The following is an 18,623-nucleotide window of genomic DNA, read 5'->3' as shown; positions in this document are numbered from 1 at the left end:
TTTGATTCACCTATAAATAAACAACCTATAAACATCATTTTATTTCACCTGAAAGAATACTCTTCATTGAAATTAAAATATGATTAAAAAAACAATTTTGTCTATCTTTTGAGTAACCAAACATCAAAGACACTAAACAGATAATTCATGGTGCTATGATTCCTTAAAAGAATACAATTAATTTATTACAAGTTTTTTTTATCTTGAACCAAGAATAGACCAAACTCATATTCAAAAAACACTAGAAACTACAAGAATCCTGGGGAAAACACAAACCAATCAACCCAAAATAAAAAAAAAAACCCAGATTCAATAAACTCAAAACGATGTGAGCAACTACCATGAACACAAATTCAGTCTAGCATAAATTCCTCTAATAGTCCAATAATAAATAAATAATAATAAAAATATGAATATTGATTATTACCGATCCTTTCCACTGTTTGTTGCGATTGCTTACAATATGTCAAAGAAAAAGTTGGAGCAATTCGGTGCTTCAGTGAATCAAGAAAGATTATATTTGAAAAAGACTAATTAAAGAATTAAAAAGATACCTGACAAGTGGAGATTGGAGAATGAGAAAATTGGGAAAATGAGAGAATAAGGGCAAAGGAGATGCGGCGCAGGAATAAAGACTAATTAAATAATTAATTTTTTTAAAAAAATTTTTAATAGATGGTCCTACACTATAACTATATAAAAAAAATGAAAATCTTGGCTAGGCTCAATTATAACTATATAAAAAAAATGAAAATCTTGGCTGGGCCATGCTATTCATACGCCCCTGAGTGTGCCCTTGTATCTTCACACACTTCTCTATATTCACTATCTTCTTGTTGATGGTCTTGATCTGTATTTATAGAGGAAATGTGACCGTACACCAAGACTAATCAAATGTGATCGTTGAAACTTGAATGTGTTCCTTGATACTTGTGTCTAGACTTTACTGACAAGCATTCAGGAACCTCTCGACTTTAATCTTTGTTGCAACGTTTATTATTGTATTATTCATAGTACAGATGCTTTACTCAGTACGCACATCTGGATTCCATAAGATAAGCTTGTCGCGTTCTGCAAACTGATTGATCCTTAACTGATGCTCTGAACTGGTTTGGTGAAATCAGTTGGCTCGTCAGCTGAACTGATTTCACTGATTCAGTTGAACTGGTCAGTTGGGCTGTTTCTCAGTTGAGCTCTTCATCAGCTGGCCGGGCTTCTGAAGGTCTTTTGCTGAACCACTTATCAATTGATCCATCAGTGGAACTGGTCTTTGATATTTCAGTTGGACTGGTTCAGTTCGGGTAATCAGTTGGCACTTTCAGTTTGTTCTTTGAAAGCTTCAGTTTAGGCTTGGTAATTGATCAGTTAGAAGCCTGATCAGTTTCAGCTTCTTGCGCACTTAGGTAAATTATTAGAAACAAAATAACAAGTTTTGTTATCATCAAAATCAAGATTGCGAACATGAAATATTCCAACAATATATATGTTTGTGTGTCTTTGGTATATGTATCTTTGTAATTTTTTTAAAATACATTTAATATTGTAAATAAGTTAATGCACAACAACATATATATAATTTATGTTCAACTAGGTATCGTCACCCCAATTTTTGAGGTATTTGCCCAGGTTTGCAGCTAGTGTAAAACAATCAGCATAGTAACTATATTTAGAAATATTGATATGAGAAATATATATGGATCACCCAATATGATTTCAAAAACACAGAAGGAGATTTCCCCAACAAGAACAATTTTTGTGCCAAAAACTATCACCAAGAACAATACAGTTTTGCCTTCATATCAATCACATATAATCAGCAACATTGATAATTTCAAAACCAGAGCATTATCACAAACGTGGAACAGTAACAGAAAAATATAAAAAAAAAAACCAACATCACAAACCCACAGCAATCAATCAAGCAAATAAACACATTCCAAAAACTCCAACAAAATAAGTAGAAAGCACAACTTCAATCCCCAGCCAATCACAGCCCATTCAACAACACCAAACCTCACAAACTATTGCATCGATCCAAAAAAACCACAACCATCACGTTGATCGCGAAAAAAACCTTTCTTCCTCTACGTTCTTCTGTGATATTTCCTTTCAAAAAAATTTTTTGCTATATTTTTTTAAAGAGAGGGAAATTTAAGAGTAGCCCTACATAGAATGTAATGCAATCAAAGGAGCAAACAATATTAAATTCATTTCACGATGAAACATGATAGTTTTACATATGATATATAAGGTTCTTTCTAGGACTTGTTCCCTAACTATGAAAAATACAATGAATATTTTCTATGGTTGTGCAAAGATGATCTTCGAAGAAAAAAAATACAAAAACACAAAAGAGAAGGTTGTTCAACAATCCAAAAACACCACCACCTTCAAAAAGTATAAAATTTTTAGATCTAAATTCAAATAGAATCCCAATATACTTTAATAATCAAAATCCCATTTGAAATCCAGCCTGATGATTAATTCTGATCTTGTCATAGAGCTTTAATTCAACTCACTATCACAGAAAAATTATNCGTGTGGACCTCGACAAATATACTTATTAGATTTCATCGTCAAATTTGCAAAGGTAATGAATTAAGGATTGATCACTATGCTAATAGTTGCAACCACGCCACAAAGGACTAAACATTCAATCCCAACACCACAATCTCATAACAACAAAAAAATTCGGTTTCCGCCGGCTTCGGCACACACCATTTCTTCCCTGCTGCTGGCTCTGGTGTAGGAACAGACTGCACCCATCATAATATTCATTCAGATCAATGCATTATTGTTGTTTTATTTTAAACTTATTTTACTACATCTATGACTTTTTCTTCTTGTATATAATAGAATTTACTTTTTTATTAGAATAAAAAAAAGTGCAATTACATAATTAAAGCTCAGGCATAAAATTGGGAGATTTTAAAATTTGAACATAAGAAGTATAAACAAAGCATAATAAAGAAAAAAGCATGTGGAAAGGCAGAAGTATCCTGGAAGACAGAATATTTCGAAATAGGACGAACATACGAATAAAAATAAGTGAATGGGTAAAAAATTCAATATACAGTGCATGCACCTTTATGCTTAACAGATAATATAACTGTAAATTCATGTGCTAAGTTTTTATTTTCTTTTCATTATCTTCGAAAATTGTGAATTCTAATGTTCATATACATTTTTTTATATAGATTAGATAAAATATATATGCTTTAGATTCTCAAACATTAAACCAAATGATATAAATAATAGAAATTATGATAAATAAAAGAAAAAGAGTGAATTTTTATTTCTTTTTTTTCCGTGACAATTGGAGACATAAATACCCACCAAAGAACTTTTTAATAATCTAACAATTTCAATTTGATTTATTACTACGTTACCTTCGAATAATTAACTTTGTCATAAAAAATTTTGTACAGATAATTAATAGATGAGANTCAAATATCATCCAAAAATTTGTGATAGTGTAAGTTAATTAAATCTAACCTTTGCAGGAGCAGCTCCGGCTCCGGCGCGCATGATTCCAACGTCGTATACGACGGAGAAATCTGGTCGGAAAAGCCCGAAATTACTTTCTGCTAGAGAGCCCGTTTTCTGATTCTCGTAAAACAACGCGAAGATATATGTCTCGAACCTCCGGTGCAGCATCAATGACGTCCTTCTCCCAGAATTGTACTGCCTCACAAGACCTCCATTGTACGACGCCGCATTCTCGACCGAGCATTTGGGCTGCTCAAACGTCTCCCCCTGCGACGCCCACCCCGTCTCACCGGCTACAATGTCGACATCTCCGTAACCCAGTCTCTTCATTGACATGTACACAACGTCCAATAACAAATCGAACATGTTTCCATAGGTTCTTTTGGAGTAAGTGTCATAATATCCTTTGTTTGGTCGGAACAAAGCAAAATCTGCCTTCTCAGGGCTGTATCCAAAGTACGGGTATGGGTTCACCATGAAAGGATACTTCGATGCATAGAGGAACTGGAGCATTGGAGCGAGTACCCCGGCGTCCCAGTCGGGTCGGAACCTGCCCAGGCTCGGAGGTTCGGATCGTTTGAGGATTCCGTGAGAATGAGCTGTCGTCACCATGATGTCTTTGATCCCGGAGAGGAGAAGAGCTATGTGGACGCTTCTCATGGCCGATACAAGGTTGTCGATGAGGTTCTGTGGGGCCCAGTGGAGGATTTCGTTGCCAACGAGGATGTAGTTGATCTTCGTCCGCGGGTAGAATGGCTTGATGTTTTCAGCCACCCAGCGGCAGGCGTAGCAGACGTTGGTTAGACTGCGGATCTCGTCATTAGGCACGGTGACGGCGACAAGTATCCCCGTGTCGGCGAAGGCCTGTAGGATGTCTGGGTTGACATCAAAGAGTTTAATACGGTCGATGGTCGTCTTGTCTTTGAGGAACCCGCGACTTGAGCAGGCGGGGGGAGGTTGTCCCCGAGGGTGCCGTACTTAACGCCTATGCAGTCCATGGCGGTGATATGGAGGAGAGCAACGAAGACAGCGGCGGCGGAAGGTTGTAGAGAATGACGAAGGAAAAGAGAGAACCGGTTACAACAACTCTGAGACAAGAAACCTTCCACCCTCTTTTTTTGTTGGACGGCCCAGAACAGTACACGTGTATTTTTTGTGACCGAACACCGTACCACAACAGGCCCATTTCAATTTTTTTGTGCTTTCATATATGTAGATAAGTGAATAAAAAAATATAATATTAAAAATACTTTATTATAACTTTAGATTATGGGTAAATTATAAATAAATCCTTAACACCCAACTCAAATTTATTCTAACTCTCTACACCTAAAAACATTTGTTCAAACTCCCTAAAAGTTTAAAAAAGACAGAAATACCCCTTATTCCATATTTTATTTTAATTGATCCCCGAGCTTCACAAAATGGTATCAGAGTTTATAAAGAGCCCCGAGCCTCTATCGTGTGATCTGACACGAAACACGACTCTCTGTAGGGGACAACCTAGGCTCTTCTACAGAGTTTGAGGTTAGCAAGCTGATAGGTACCCTTAAGTGTGTCATCCTGTGATTGATCCTTGGATTCCTCATCTCCTGATGCGAAAGGTGGAGCTCTGAGTTGGGGTACTGAACTAAAATGGTATCAGAGCCGTAGGTTAATTTATTTCAAATACATTATTTATTATTATAAAGAAACGAAATGTTTGAGGAGGAGAATTTCGAAAATTATGAATCCGGACTTATGTTCGAGAAAAATAATTTACAAGGATTATTCCAATATTTTGGAATATACACAAGAACATCTAACTATTGTTAGATATCCAGAGCAGAAAGGGAATCCTCAGCACCCTCAGGTAAACTTATAATTCAATCTAATAAGTTTATGGAAATAATACCAGACTCCTCTAAGCTCTCTTTAGATCTTAGAGAAATTCAGAAGACAGTACAAAATTATGGCAACATGCTATACTTTGTATCGCAAAAAGTATAAAAAATCCTTGAAAACGAGGAAGAAATTCTTGGAATATTAAAGGATATTCAAACAAGAATTCAAAAACTAGAACAACAACCTAGTTCTAGTAAAAGAACTTCAGGAGGATGGTTACCACCATCATTTGGTACTGAACCTTTGTTACATCAACAAGGGAAAGCCAGAGTGGTGTCAAAACCTTTGACTGAAAAAGAAAATATGATAAATCTAATTAAGTCTGTCTCAGAAAAGAAATTAATCTGATAACAACTTTAGAAAGGATTGGTCTGGAGGATCTACAAGAGCTTGCAGAATCTTTCGCAAATCTCAAAGTTGTAGATCTAAAGATGAACATAGCAGGAGTTGAAACACCTGTTATAACTTGGTCATCTTCTCAGGAACCACCAAGGGAAAGTGTGGGATCTCAAAATATACACATGAGAGAATCTCAAACTGATTTCCGTACTGGTGGAGGATCACACCCTGCGGGAACAAGGACAAGGAGAAATCAAATTCCATTGCACCAAACACCCTATGGAAAACTGTTTTAGATCCTATACATCCTTACGGGGTTATGCTTAACCTTGATGTATTAGATTTCAAAAACAGAGAAGAACTCATTGACGATTGGACATCTGCTATGAGAATCGCAACAGGAACACTTGATCTCAATAAAAAGGATTCATTAAACTCTTGGAAATGAGTCTTATGGGATCAGTGAAAATTGCTTGGGACATGACTTCGGTGGAAACTAAAGAGTCAGTCCTAGCCGGAGAATCTCTAAGCGAGATAGCCGGAAGAATGGCTACCCTGTTTAAAACACAATTTATAGGGGTAGACTATTTTAATAGTCAAGATACAGAGAAGAGGAAGAAATATACTCAAGCTCTGTATAGTCTTGAATTACATGACATATGTTTGGTTGATGAATATATTATGTTATTCACTAAATATAGATGGAATTCAGGGATCGAAGAAGACATAGCAATGCAGCTATTCTTTGCCAAGTCCCTGGAGAGAAATGCTCATAAGGGAATATGTACCTGGAAATCCAGATACATTAGCACGAAGAGCTTCTTTCCTTAAAGAAAAATTGACGGAATGGTGCCATTTGGCAGCATTACAAAAGAATTACAAACGATTAAGGGGTATTAACAAACGTTCTCTTTTGTGTTGTAAGAAAAATGATCTTCCAACAATTATTGGAAGTAAACCACAAAAGCATAAAAGGAAAAGTTTCAGGACTCATCCTTATGCTAGAAGTGGAAGAAGTTCTTAGAAACCAAGAACAGTTTGGTCTAGACAAAAAGCCAGATCTTATAAATCTGGACAAAGAAGCGGACCATCCAGAAGTAGGACATCCTCCCAAGAATCGAGTACATCTCGAAGCACATGAAGAACACCTAAAAAGAAAACTTTCCGAAGAGCTCATACACGAGATAATGAAAGTTTTAAGGATTGTAATTGCTGGACATGTGGAGCAAGAGATCATATCTCGACTAACTGTCCAGAAAATGAAAAAAGAGGTATTAAACGCTTCGATCCAACTCCGGATATTGAAGAAGCAGTTTATTACCAAGATCTTATTCAGGTATACCGATTTGAGGACATTGCCTCAGATAAGAGTATATATGAAGAAGAAGAAGTTTTAAGTCAGGGAGAATCCGATGGAACTGAATTGGAATCTGACTAAAGACGAGGTGTTTCGACACGAAACACATGAGGATTTGTCTGGGTTCTTTAGCTAGACAACAATATCCCATAACATGGTCCAAAAGATCATGAAAGAAAATCCTAGCCTACAGAGATATCAAGGATTCTCTGCAAGACATGTAGAAAAGTTCTTAGGAAATCTTGGTCTGAGAAATAGAAAGCATCATCTGATCTACAAAGTTTCTAGAAGGGAAATGGCAATCCCAATGGAACTTACTGGAAATAGAATGGAGATGCAGTTAATTTCTTCTGAAGAAATTAAGGAAGAATTACAAAAACTCAAGATCGAAGTAGCAAGGACTATGTCCTGGATTCATATTGGAGCAATCCAGATTATGAAAAAAGCTACTTTCAAAGAAGGTATAAATTCACCCATTGATATTGCTATATGCGATAAAAGAATGGGGAACCTTCAAGATTCAGTGCTGGGAACTATCTCAGGAAATCTATGTGCAGGCAAGATTGTAGGAGTTATCTATCCAAGGATAACCTACAACCTGGCAAATCGAGATTTCAGTCGAGCCTTGACATTACATCAAAATTTCAAGGAAAAAAGGCTGATGAAGGAAGGTAATAGACCATATTCTATTACTTATCAAATTTCATATGCTTTATCTAATACACATCATTCAGAATTGTTTATTAGAAATGAGTTCATTGAAATACCTGAGATATTTGGAAAAGTTGCTCAGGCAATTTATCTAGAACGAATTGAATTTTCTGTAATACAGGAAACAGATATCCAAATACTAGACAAACCGATTCTACAAAGGAATCAGAGTTTTAGATTGAAATCAAGAATACTATCTTTTCAAGGAGATAAGATTACAAGTTACAGATGGGGAAAAAACCCTGTCCAAGAAACCCAACATGAGCTAAAAAGTTTTTCAACAATAGGAAAACTTAGATGCCCAGAAGGGTGGAAGGAAGTCGAAATAGTATTTGATATTACGAAACAAATGAATCAATTTCCTTGTAATACCATCTACTATTTAGAACAACCTATGATAAGAATTTACCAAGGGATGATCCAGGTTGGAGAATTGGAAGTTCATATCACAGGGATTCCAGGAAAATAACCAGATCAATTGGTTCTTGGACCAGAGTTTCTCGAGGAACATAAACTTTGGAAACGTCTAGAGTATGGAATGGAGTTTATGGCAGAAGATAAGATGTGGAAAATCCAATGACCACAAGTCCATTCTCCATATATATTCCAGTAGGAATGTTATATGAACAATATAAGGCAGAATATTTTGCTGCTTATATTGATTCAGGGGCTGGAATCTGTACAGCAAAACGAGGAGTTTTTCCAAATAATTTGGAAGAAGAATTACAAAAATTGCTGGAATAGATTTTTTCAGAAGAATCTTAATCTTTTGTAAAGGGATTAAGATGACCGAAATCATGATTGGCGGTGCTGGGCAAACACCTTGGTACAAGGTAAAGACACTGCCAATTTATTTTCATGATACATGAGCGGATATTTTGTTAGGAAACAATTTTCTACAAATGTTCAAATCATATACTCAAGAAAATGAGACTAGAAGATTAGTTTTTACAACTCCTTGTAACCACAAAATTATAGTCCAGAGACTAAGAGAGGCATTTTACCGAAAATTGTCAATCCAGTTTCGCAGCAAGTGTGGTGATTCAGGACAACTTCTGAACCCAAAAATGAAAGATTCTAGAAGGTTTGGAGAAGCAATGCTCCAGTTGAGAGCCGATAAAGAGCTCCAACCAGAAGAGATAGAATACCTTAAGATAACTCTGCATAAAAATGAAGTAGAGTTTGAATCTAAGTTATCCTTAGAAGATGTCAAGAAAAATATCAAAGAAAATTACAATGAAGATCCTTTGGCATGGCGAGACAGAAATCAACTCAAAGCTTGCCTTAAAATTAAGGAAAGCAAAGAGTATGAATTTGTCCGTTGCAAGCCTATCCCAATGAATATCATTGATCAAAGGGATATGCAGATTATGATCAAGGAACATTTGGACCTTGGTTTAATCAAAGCAGGAATGTCACCATATAGCAGTCCATGTTTTCTGGTAAGAAATCATGGTGAGATAAAACGAGGAAAAGCCAGATTAGTTATTAATTATCAAGAAATTAATAAAATTCTGGAGTTTGATGGGTATTTTATACCTAGCAGAGAACATCTAATAAGTTGCATACGCAATGCTAAGATATTCTTTAAGTTCGACTATAAGTCTGGATTTTACCAGATTAGGATGCAAGAAGAAAGCAAGAAATTCACAGCTTTCTCTACACCACAAGGACATTATATCTGGGAAGTATAGCCAATGGGGTTGGCTAATTCACCTCAGATATTTCAAAGAAAGATGGATAATCTTTTTAAAGATTATTTTAAGTTTATGTTTGTTTATATTGACGATGTTTTAATATCGTCTAAAGATATGAATGAACATGTTATACATTTGGAGATTTTCTCCAATGTTTGTAAAAAAGAAGGACTGGTTTTATCTGAAAAGAAAGCAGTCATTGCTACAAGAAAGATTGAATTCCTTGAAATTGAAATCGATGAGTCAGGAATTATTCTACAAGAACACATAGTGGAAAAAGTGCAGAATTTTCCAGAAATTCTCAAAGACAAGAAGCAACTTCAAAGTTTCTTAGGAGTTGTTAATTTTGCTGGGATGTTTATAAAGAACCTAGCAAAACACAGGAAAGTGTTTAGTCCATTATTGAAAAAAGATGGTAGATTTATATGGACGGATGAACATACAAAGGGACTATGCCAATTAAAGGAGATTTGTAAGAATCTTCCAAAGATGGCTATTCCTCAAGATGAGGATGATCTGGTATTGTATACCGACGCCAGTTATCATTGGTGGACAGCAGTTCTTACTAAGCTCACACCAGATGGAGGACAATCATGCAGGTATTGTAGTGGTTTATTCTCAGATGCAGAAGCAATCAGATGGCATATCAACGAGAAGGAATTTTATGCAGTAAAAAAGGCTTTTGAGAAATGGCCATTATTTTTACTTGCAAAGAAATTCACTTTGAAAGTTGATAACACACAGGTGAAAGCTTTCTTAAGGAATAGAATTGAGTCTAAACCTGAGAAGGCCAGATTATTAAGATGGCAAGCATTATGTAAAAATTACATTTTTGATATTGTGATAATTAAATCTCATGAAAACATTCTTGCAGATTTTTTAACAAGAGATGGGCAGCATTGACATTGATGCTATCATCAAGATGCAGAGGCATTTGAGGGAACACCTTGAAATGCTTCAAACCGAGTTTAACAAATTAGCACTGAACGCAGAAGTTGCGGGAAGGCATCAACAAGCTGATAAGAGAATTGTCTCTGATGGAATTACATGATATTTACAGGCTTATACCCAGTTATGGTCTGTAATGCAAAGGCCTATCCTCCAAGGCATTGAGAAGCTATTGGTTTCTCAAATGGAGAGTTTTCGAGTACAGGACTCTATACCTGGAGCAGGGGATTCAAATACCCCTAGCACAAGTGTTAAGTCGGGATCATCTCCAGATGAGTCGGGTGAAACAAAAATTGAGACTCCAGATCCTTATCTCGAGTCCTCAAGTCAACCCTTCACCTCGGGGACCGAAGAGGGAGAGATCAACCTTAGGCCTCGTATTGACAAAGGCAAAACTAAGGTTGGTACTAATGAAGTTGCAATTTCTCCATTTCAGATTTACCAACAGAATTGGGATAAATTAAAAACAAGAATTGGCATTAACCCAGCTACCAACCGGGTTGATGTTTCAGGAAAATATCCTAGGGTATGGATGAAACCAAATTCATATCCCAAGGAAGTCAAAGCCTGGTATGAATTCGGGGCTCTTGCCTCAGTTTATACCACATCACCCAGCTTTCCAGAAATTTCAGGACTGCCCAAATGGATTCAGGAAGCTGTTCATGAAACTTGGGCGAATAATGATTATTTTTCCAGAGGAGATATTTTGGAGCTATACTTGTTCAGTGCAGCACCAGAACCTGCAGGGAAAGGTTCACATGAAGCCTATCATTTCATCAAGTTAAGGAGGCCAGATACAAATATTCAGAAATTTATCAAGGACCCTCCGACAGAAGAAACACCCCTGGTTGCTTCAATAACTGAAGACGACATCTCAACTAGAAGAGCTTGGGGTATATGGGTATGTCTCACATAGATGGACAAAGTCAAGTTTCCATTTAAGTTTTATCAAAATTCTTTAAATGGATCATTCCTGTTAAAAACTATTATATGAAAGACAACACGTTTTGCAGAAGATTTATTCGAGAAGAAAAGAAATTTTTTATGGAACAACAAGCTTCCGGCCAGTAAAGAGACTCACCGAAAGTTCTGTAATATGGCACATATAGGAAGATGGTCAGAAAACATATGTCCTGAATGCCAGAATCAGAAAGAACCGGAGTTCGGTAAAGGTTTTAAGCCAAGATCTGATCGGAAACATTTTACCGAAACAAGGACAAGTGAGGAAGGACCACAATCACATTTTCCTCGAGAAAACAAAAAGCCAAAGATTCCTCGACAAAATTGAAAGGGACATGTGACCAAACCCACTAAAGAAAAGAAAGACCACCATGTGAGTGGTGAATGACTCAAGGACCACCAATAATCGGTGGAAAATGATAAAAAGACATTGGATACTCTATCTTTAATAATAAAAGAGAATCCAATAAAGAAAAACAAGAAAACTAGACCCAAGAAATTACATTATAAATAAGAGTAATTGGGAACGAGTAAAACACACCAGAACGAAACTTAAGGATGTATTTCACATATCTAAAAGTTTAGAAAAGAAGAATCAAGAAATATAGAGATCAGCTGGAAGCTCTCCGATGGATAATTAAACATTACAAAGAAAAAGGAGACGAGATTTCAGTAGATGTCTTACAAGCTCATCTATACTGGTATTGTAGAGAAATAAAAGAAGAAGAGAATTTGATTTCTATATTAATGATCTAGAAAAAGACATTTCAAATGGAGTGACCACCTCAATGGACCACTCAACCACTACATGGTCCATGTGCAAGCTGTAAAGTCTTATCAAGATTTGGAATCCGAGTTTCAAATCCGAAGAAGCCTTTTATAAATAAGGCAGGAAGAAGGAAGTGAAGATCATCGAACATTTTCCTCATTTCTTTCAAAAACCAATTGTAATATTTTATCTTTCTATTTTATGTGTTTTTCAAGTTCGGCTACTATAAGTAGCTAAGCAAGTTCCTCCTCCTCTGCAGGAGGTTTCAATGTAATAATAAATGTTTGTGTTTGAATAAAGAGATCTTTGCTCTAGCCCCTCTCATGTATTATTTTCAAAATTTTATCTTTTACTGTACACCCTAAGGTAGGAAACAAATTAGGGTTATGCCAAGTGTTGTTGAAGGAATCTGCGTCGGTAACCATCGGTTGCGATCGTGTGGTTGGACTGTGAGGAGCAGTTCATAAAATACGGTGGATATAACTCGATAGTACTCCGGTCAAATAGGTAAAAGATTTAATTTATTTTACGGAAGCATGATGGGCATTTATGTTTAAAAGAAAAATCAATTACTAAAATAAAAGGATAAGGGTATTCTTGGAAATTTTAAAATATTGGGGAGCTAAAGCAAAGAATTGAAGGGATAGGGAGTAAAGATAAAGTTGAGAAGGGATGTATGGAGTTATTGAAAGTTTGCCCTTAGATTATATGGACAATAAATTTTTATTTTATTTTCATTTTATGATTTTGTCATATGCATCGCGATAATTTTATTAAAGAATTTCGTAACTATAATTTTTAATATGATGGGATCGAAATAGAGTTTGGAGGAGGTGAATAAACTCTTTTAAAATGTTTCTTAATATCGAACTGCTTTAACAATATTTAGGATGTGTAAAGTATTTTCTTGAACGGCTAGACTTCGCTGAACCATTAAAAATAAACAAGTACAAAAGTGGTCTGTCTAGACCAGGGATAGAAATATATAGTTAATACAAGAAGCAATTAACAAAGAAACGAATAGATATACAAGCAAGCAATAGAAATGTGAATAAGGTAAAAAAGACAAAATTTATGGATGTTCGGAGACGAATACTCTTTCGTCACCCCTTATTTCACTTAAGAATGAATCCATCAAAAGAATTTGATTTTACAACATTTTGTAATAGCCCACTTCGACTAAGATTTATCACTGTCTAAATCAAAACTCTTAGTGATCACACAACAAATTTATGGTTGTTTAAGAACTATAGGTTTATCATAAACCAATACAAATATCAACGGTTAGCTTTGACGGCTTGAGTTGGTAAGATAGCACAAAATGATCCTTAGAAGATCTTATGTAGTTTGACAATCATGTGATAAGTTGATCAGCTTAATATTTGATCGAATGAGAGTGCTCGAGATCTTTTATATTCCAAATTGAAATGCGTGTAGTTCTTTTGATAATCGATTTTTTTCATTCTTTCTTTAATTCTGAATCTGCATATTTATAGCTGAAAAGCTCCGACGGTCGGAAAAAATTTCAACGATCTTCTGTACTAACTCAGAATGGTATAGTCAACTTCTTTTCTCAGTACACTTGACTAAATGCTCATAATGTTTTTTTTCTTTTTACGTCTTTCAGCTCTTAGTTTCTGAAAATTTGATTGATTCTTTGATATTTTTGGAAAGATTATGTCAATTAGGAGTCGGTAGGATATTGTGCTTGTCACTTTATCTGATAGTCATTGAATGTCATGACTCAGACTGTCCATCTTGATCTGTTAATATTTGAACTTTCAGAGTTTAATGGTCAGACTTCAAATGTATCTAAGATGGTCTGGTTTTAGACAGATACAAGTGATGATCTTTTGTCGACAACTTGAGTTTGGTATTATGTTCAGAAATCCGAGTTGATCTTGTGGTCGTGTGTCTCGAAAATACAAAGAAAACAACAGCTGGACTTCTAAAACAACTCGATGTTGTTATTCTCGTTATAAAAAATCAGGGTGATTTATATTCCAACAATTTCTTTTTTTTGGTGATGAAAAAACCATGTTGCAAAACTAGATACAAATATTACAGATAACAGTTAAGGCAGATAGGAAACGAATTGAAAAGTATTTTTTGTTGAGGTAATGAGAAACATTGGTACAGTACATAAAAAGTAACAACCTATTACATCTGCAAAATAAATTGAAAAATCTATATACACGGAATCGAGTTGCCACAACCACTACTTCCTCTTCATCTTTTCCTTATGCCTTCTTCTTTCATCATCTCGTATAGATTCTTCATATTTAGCTCTCTTAGCTCGCCTTTTCTGCTCTACCAACTTTTGTAGTCAATATTTTCCTCTTTTATGGAATCACCAGGGTGCATGAACACAAGAATCTTTTGCAATTGGCTGTCAATGGTGGTTTGAAAATGATCTATCCACTGCTCCATATGATTATTTAGCTGGGTCATCTATCTAAATAGTTCAACATTCATATCAACATTTTGATGCTTCAATTTGAGTTGATCAGAAGTTAGAGTGAGATATTGTGTGCTGATGACACTTATTTCCTTGAGACTTATAGTTCTGAATTTGTTAAAAGTGTCATGCCCCAAGACCGATGCGTAATAACTTCCGACGTTGTTTAACAATCACATAATTATAACACAACAAGCTTCGTAGCATAGATCCAAAACCAGTCTCTTACATTACAAAACAATGGTTTTTTTACAACAGAATTAGGAAGTTGAGGAAGCGTACATGACTAAATATAGTTCAAATAACATCAACGAAATAACGATCTAAATCTTTACCAGCCTCAGAATAGTTCTTGTTCATCCTCGTCTAACTGGCCCTCATTATCATCTGAGAGGGAAAAAAGTAAGTGATTAGTATTTTGAGAAACACTTAGCAAGTGAGAACCGTTCGAACATATAACAAAAATACAAATTAACTAAGCATATGGATAGAACATAAATTTTCTTAGCATTAACATGAACATAAGCATGAACGTAAAACCCTGAACATGAAGCATAAGTGATGCGAATCCGATCACGCATGAAAGGCAAACACTAACTAGACTCAGTCATGTCGTTAATTCAATGAACGACAAGATTCTATTAACCCCGATCTTTAAACTTTGAAACAAAAAAACGTGATAAACAATGTGATTTAGTAACAAATAACACATAGAAACAATTAATTTCAAGGGAATTTTCAAAAACTCATTTTTGACAATCTTCGTGAATAACAATTGTAAACGCCACAAAATATAAAACTTTGATAAGTTTGATTTTAGAAACATAAAAAGGTTTAGACAAAGCCAAATATTTTTTAAGAGAAAAATATTCTAAAAAAATATCATATAACTTGAATAATCTATTTATATTGTTTACAACTTTTGTTTTTATATAAAAATGCAATAATTCACTGACATGACAGACAGGATTTTGGTAGAATCCTTCCCCTCGGACAAGTACTAGGCTAACAAAGTTCTCAGTTGCAGACAGATACACCCACAATTTCTCCTCCGGTTTGGGCTTTATCAAGACTGGCCATGTGGCCCATGTGGCTTTTCAAATATTTGAAGGCTTGCTTGCACTTATCATCCATTCGAATTTTTCGAACTTCCTCGACACCTTGAAGAAAGGATAACTTTGATGTGCCGAAATGAATCGGGAAGGGCAGTAATCCTCCCTGTAAGCTGTTGGACTTCCTGAACAGATTTAGGAGAGACCATTTTTCGGGTTAACCTCAATTCCCCTCCTGTCACAATGAACATGAGAAATTTCCTACTCTTGGCTCTAAAAATACACTTGCATGGGTTCAATTTCACCAAGTGTTCTCTAAGACTTGATAATGTCTCCTCGAGATTTGGAATGAAACAAGTTATTGTTCGGGATTTGGTCAAGATATCATTTACATACACCTCAATGTTGTTAGCCAAATTGCTAATAACAAAAATATAGAAGTAGGGAACGAAAGCAACCTCGTAAAGATACAGACATAGCGGCATCTTCAGGAGCCATCTTTATCTAATTATACTCAATATAGCAATCTATAAATAAGAAGTTTTCGAATCACTGTCAATGAGTAAGTATATTCATGTTCGGCAGATGGAATTCATCCTTTTGGTCAGGCCTTGTTGAGGTTTCGATAGTCGACAATCAAAAACAATATACGAAAATGAGTATACTATTGAAAGTATGAATATCGTGTATAAAATAACAACAGTAAAACAATAAATCAAACCGAGTCCTGTACGAAGAACAGTTTTCTTAAAACAGATTTGTCTCCTCCGACGGTGCTTCGAGGATCTCGACAGACAACTGTTTCCCATGATACAACGGCAAAACTTTGCGGCAACTTAGCACGAAGTAACTACACCAGCGAACCAAAAACGTACCTTCACTTTATCACCGAAATTTAACGGAGGTCAAATGGAAAGCTAACAATATGAAATGCAAGAGAATGCTTGAAAAAAATCTTGAGTGTTTGTAAAAATCATTTTTATGCATATGGGATGAGGAAATGAACTCACTATTTATAAGCTCCAAAATACATACCAAGAGTCATGCAAGATTAATTAACTCAATTCATCTTCCAATTAACTCAAGAATATGAAGAGCCAAAAGTCTTCAATTAACTCAAGAAGGTGGAAAGTCAAAAGACATTTCTATAATTACGAGCTACAATTAACTCAAGAATGTGGAGAGCTAAAAGACACTCCCACATTCATGAGATTTAATTTTTATTCAAACTCTAAATTTGATTCAAATTTCCAACAAATGTTTCCCTGGCTTGCCTATCTAAAATCTTATTCATCAACTTGTGGTAAGTTGCCATTGTATTTTTAAATTCAAAGGGCATGACCACATAACAAAATGTGTCACCCGAGGTGATTAAACTAATCTTATCATGATCTTCCTAGACCAAAGGGATTTTATGATATCTCTGATAAGCATCCATAAAGCAGATGAGCAAACACCCCGAGGTGGGATAAACCAGGTGATCCATTCGAGGCAAAGGATAGCAATCCCTAGGGTAGGGAATTGTACTCCTTAAATGCCCAGCTTTCAATAATCATTGGACCTGTTCTGATGTACTTTATCTTTCTCACGTTCAAAAACCTTTTCTTCTGCTTTACGGGTCGGGAACTCGGAATGATGTTTATTTTGTGCTCATCTACATGGCTCGGGATCCCCAATAACTCCGCAGATGACCATGCGCATATATCAACATTCTTCTTTAAACAGGACAGCAATTCTACCCAGTGATGATGGAGGAGAAGGCTGCTGGAAGCATCGCTCCCATCCTAAATGAAGCTATTTAGCTTGCGGCTCACACTTCTAACAACGTCGGACTGGTGGATGAGGACGGTGTGGCTCATATATGGTTGAATCGCTCTGGAAGGAATCACGTGTCTTAAATAAAAGCGACAGCGAAACCCCGGATGGTTTACATCTCCACCCAAACCTTCGGTCTTTGTGGTGATGAAAAAAAAGAATAAGAAATATTTATTTTAAAGGTGGAGGACAATTACGTCAAAGTCATGTGCAAAAAACACCAAAATATCATAAAGAATTGCCTCTACGGTGGGTGTAATCACAACATCGTTTGCAGGGTATTGTGAGCCAAAGTTATAAAAGTTCGAGGACATATTACTTTTTTAAATTTTTATAAAGAGTTCTGTTACAATTAGGATTTTCACGGAGAGTCTGAATTCCATTTTCCCCAAAAGTATATCATTTAAAAAAAAATCTAAGCAAATTTTTACCATAAATACACCTTCTAAAACAGTGAGCTTATACTTGACCTATTAAATAATACACTAACGCTGCGTTTGGTAGGTTAGATGTTTGGTAGTATTTTTATTTAACCAAGTCAATCCCTCCTATAAAGGATTATGTTATATTAACTATGATAAAATAATCACTCCTCCCCGCTAGGATTATTAATCCAACTCTTAATTCATCCTATTTTTCTAATTTTACCCTTCTTCTATATTCAAACTCACCACCACTTCCCGCCACCACCGCCGGCCGCCGCCGCCGACNTTAGTTACACGTGTATATATCACCATATGTACATAATAAACTCTAACAAATTTCATAGAATAATTTTTTAATAATCAATAGAAATGTTAATTCTTAATGATTAGTAAAAGGTTTATTTTTTTAAAAAAATAATGGCAGATCAGTATGTCCCAACCAGCGACCTACATGATCCGACTTGTTTTGGCCTACCATCAAATGAGTTACTAAAATCATAACTCAACCCACCATTTCTTAGTGAAGAATTGTGTCAATCCCGAATTGAAAGATCTAGATCTCGAGATCTCATCATTTTATTCTCGAGATCTCATCATTTTATTGAACTGCTGTGAGAAATGAAAGTTTCAAATGATTTATAAAGAGTTACAATGAACTTCTATATCAACTTGGGTTAATCATTTTCGTAAAACGATGATGGATACGAAGAAATTGTTAC

General features: G+C 35.5%; 1 pseudogene; it reads right to left on the bottom strand.

The window, feature by feature from the left end:
- Positions 1-2,645: 2,645 nt before the first annotated feature.
- LOC140979091 (glucan endo-1,3-beta-glucosidase-like) lies at positions 2,646-18,216 on the bottom strand (annotated as a pseudogene).
- Between the last annotated feature and the right edge of the window lie 407 nt (positions 18,217-18,623).

The sequence above is a fragment of the Primulina huaijiensis genome, chromosome 6 (genome assembly GCF_012295235.1).
Source record: "Primulina huaijiensis isolate GDHJ02 chromosome 6, ASM1229523v2, whole genome shotgun sequence".
In the NCBI taxonomy this organism is placed as follows: Eukaryota; Viridiplantae; Streptophyta; class Magnoliopsida; order Lamiales; family Gesneriaceae; genus Primulina; species Primulina huaijiensis.
The sequence above is the reverse complement of the archived record's forward strand: the minus strand, read 5'-3'. Positions and strand labels throughout refer to the sequence as shown.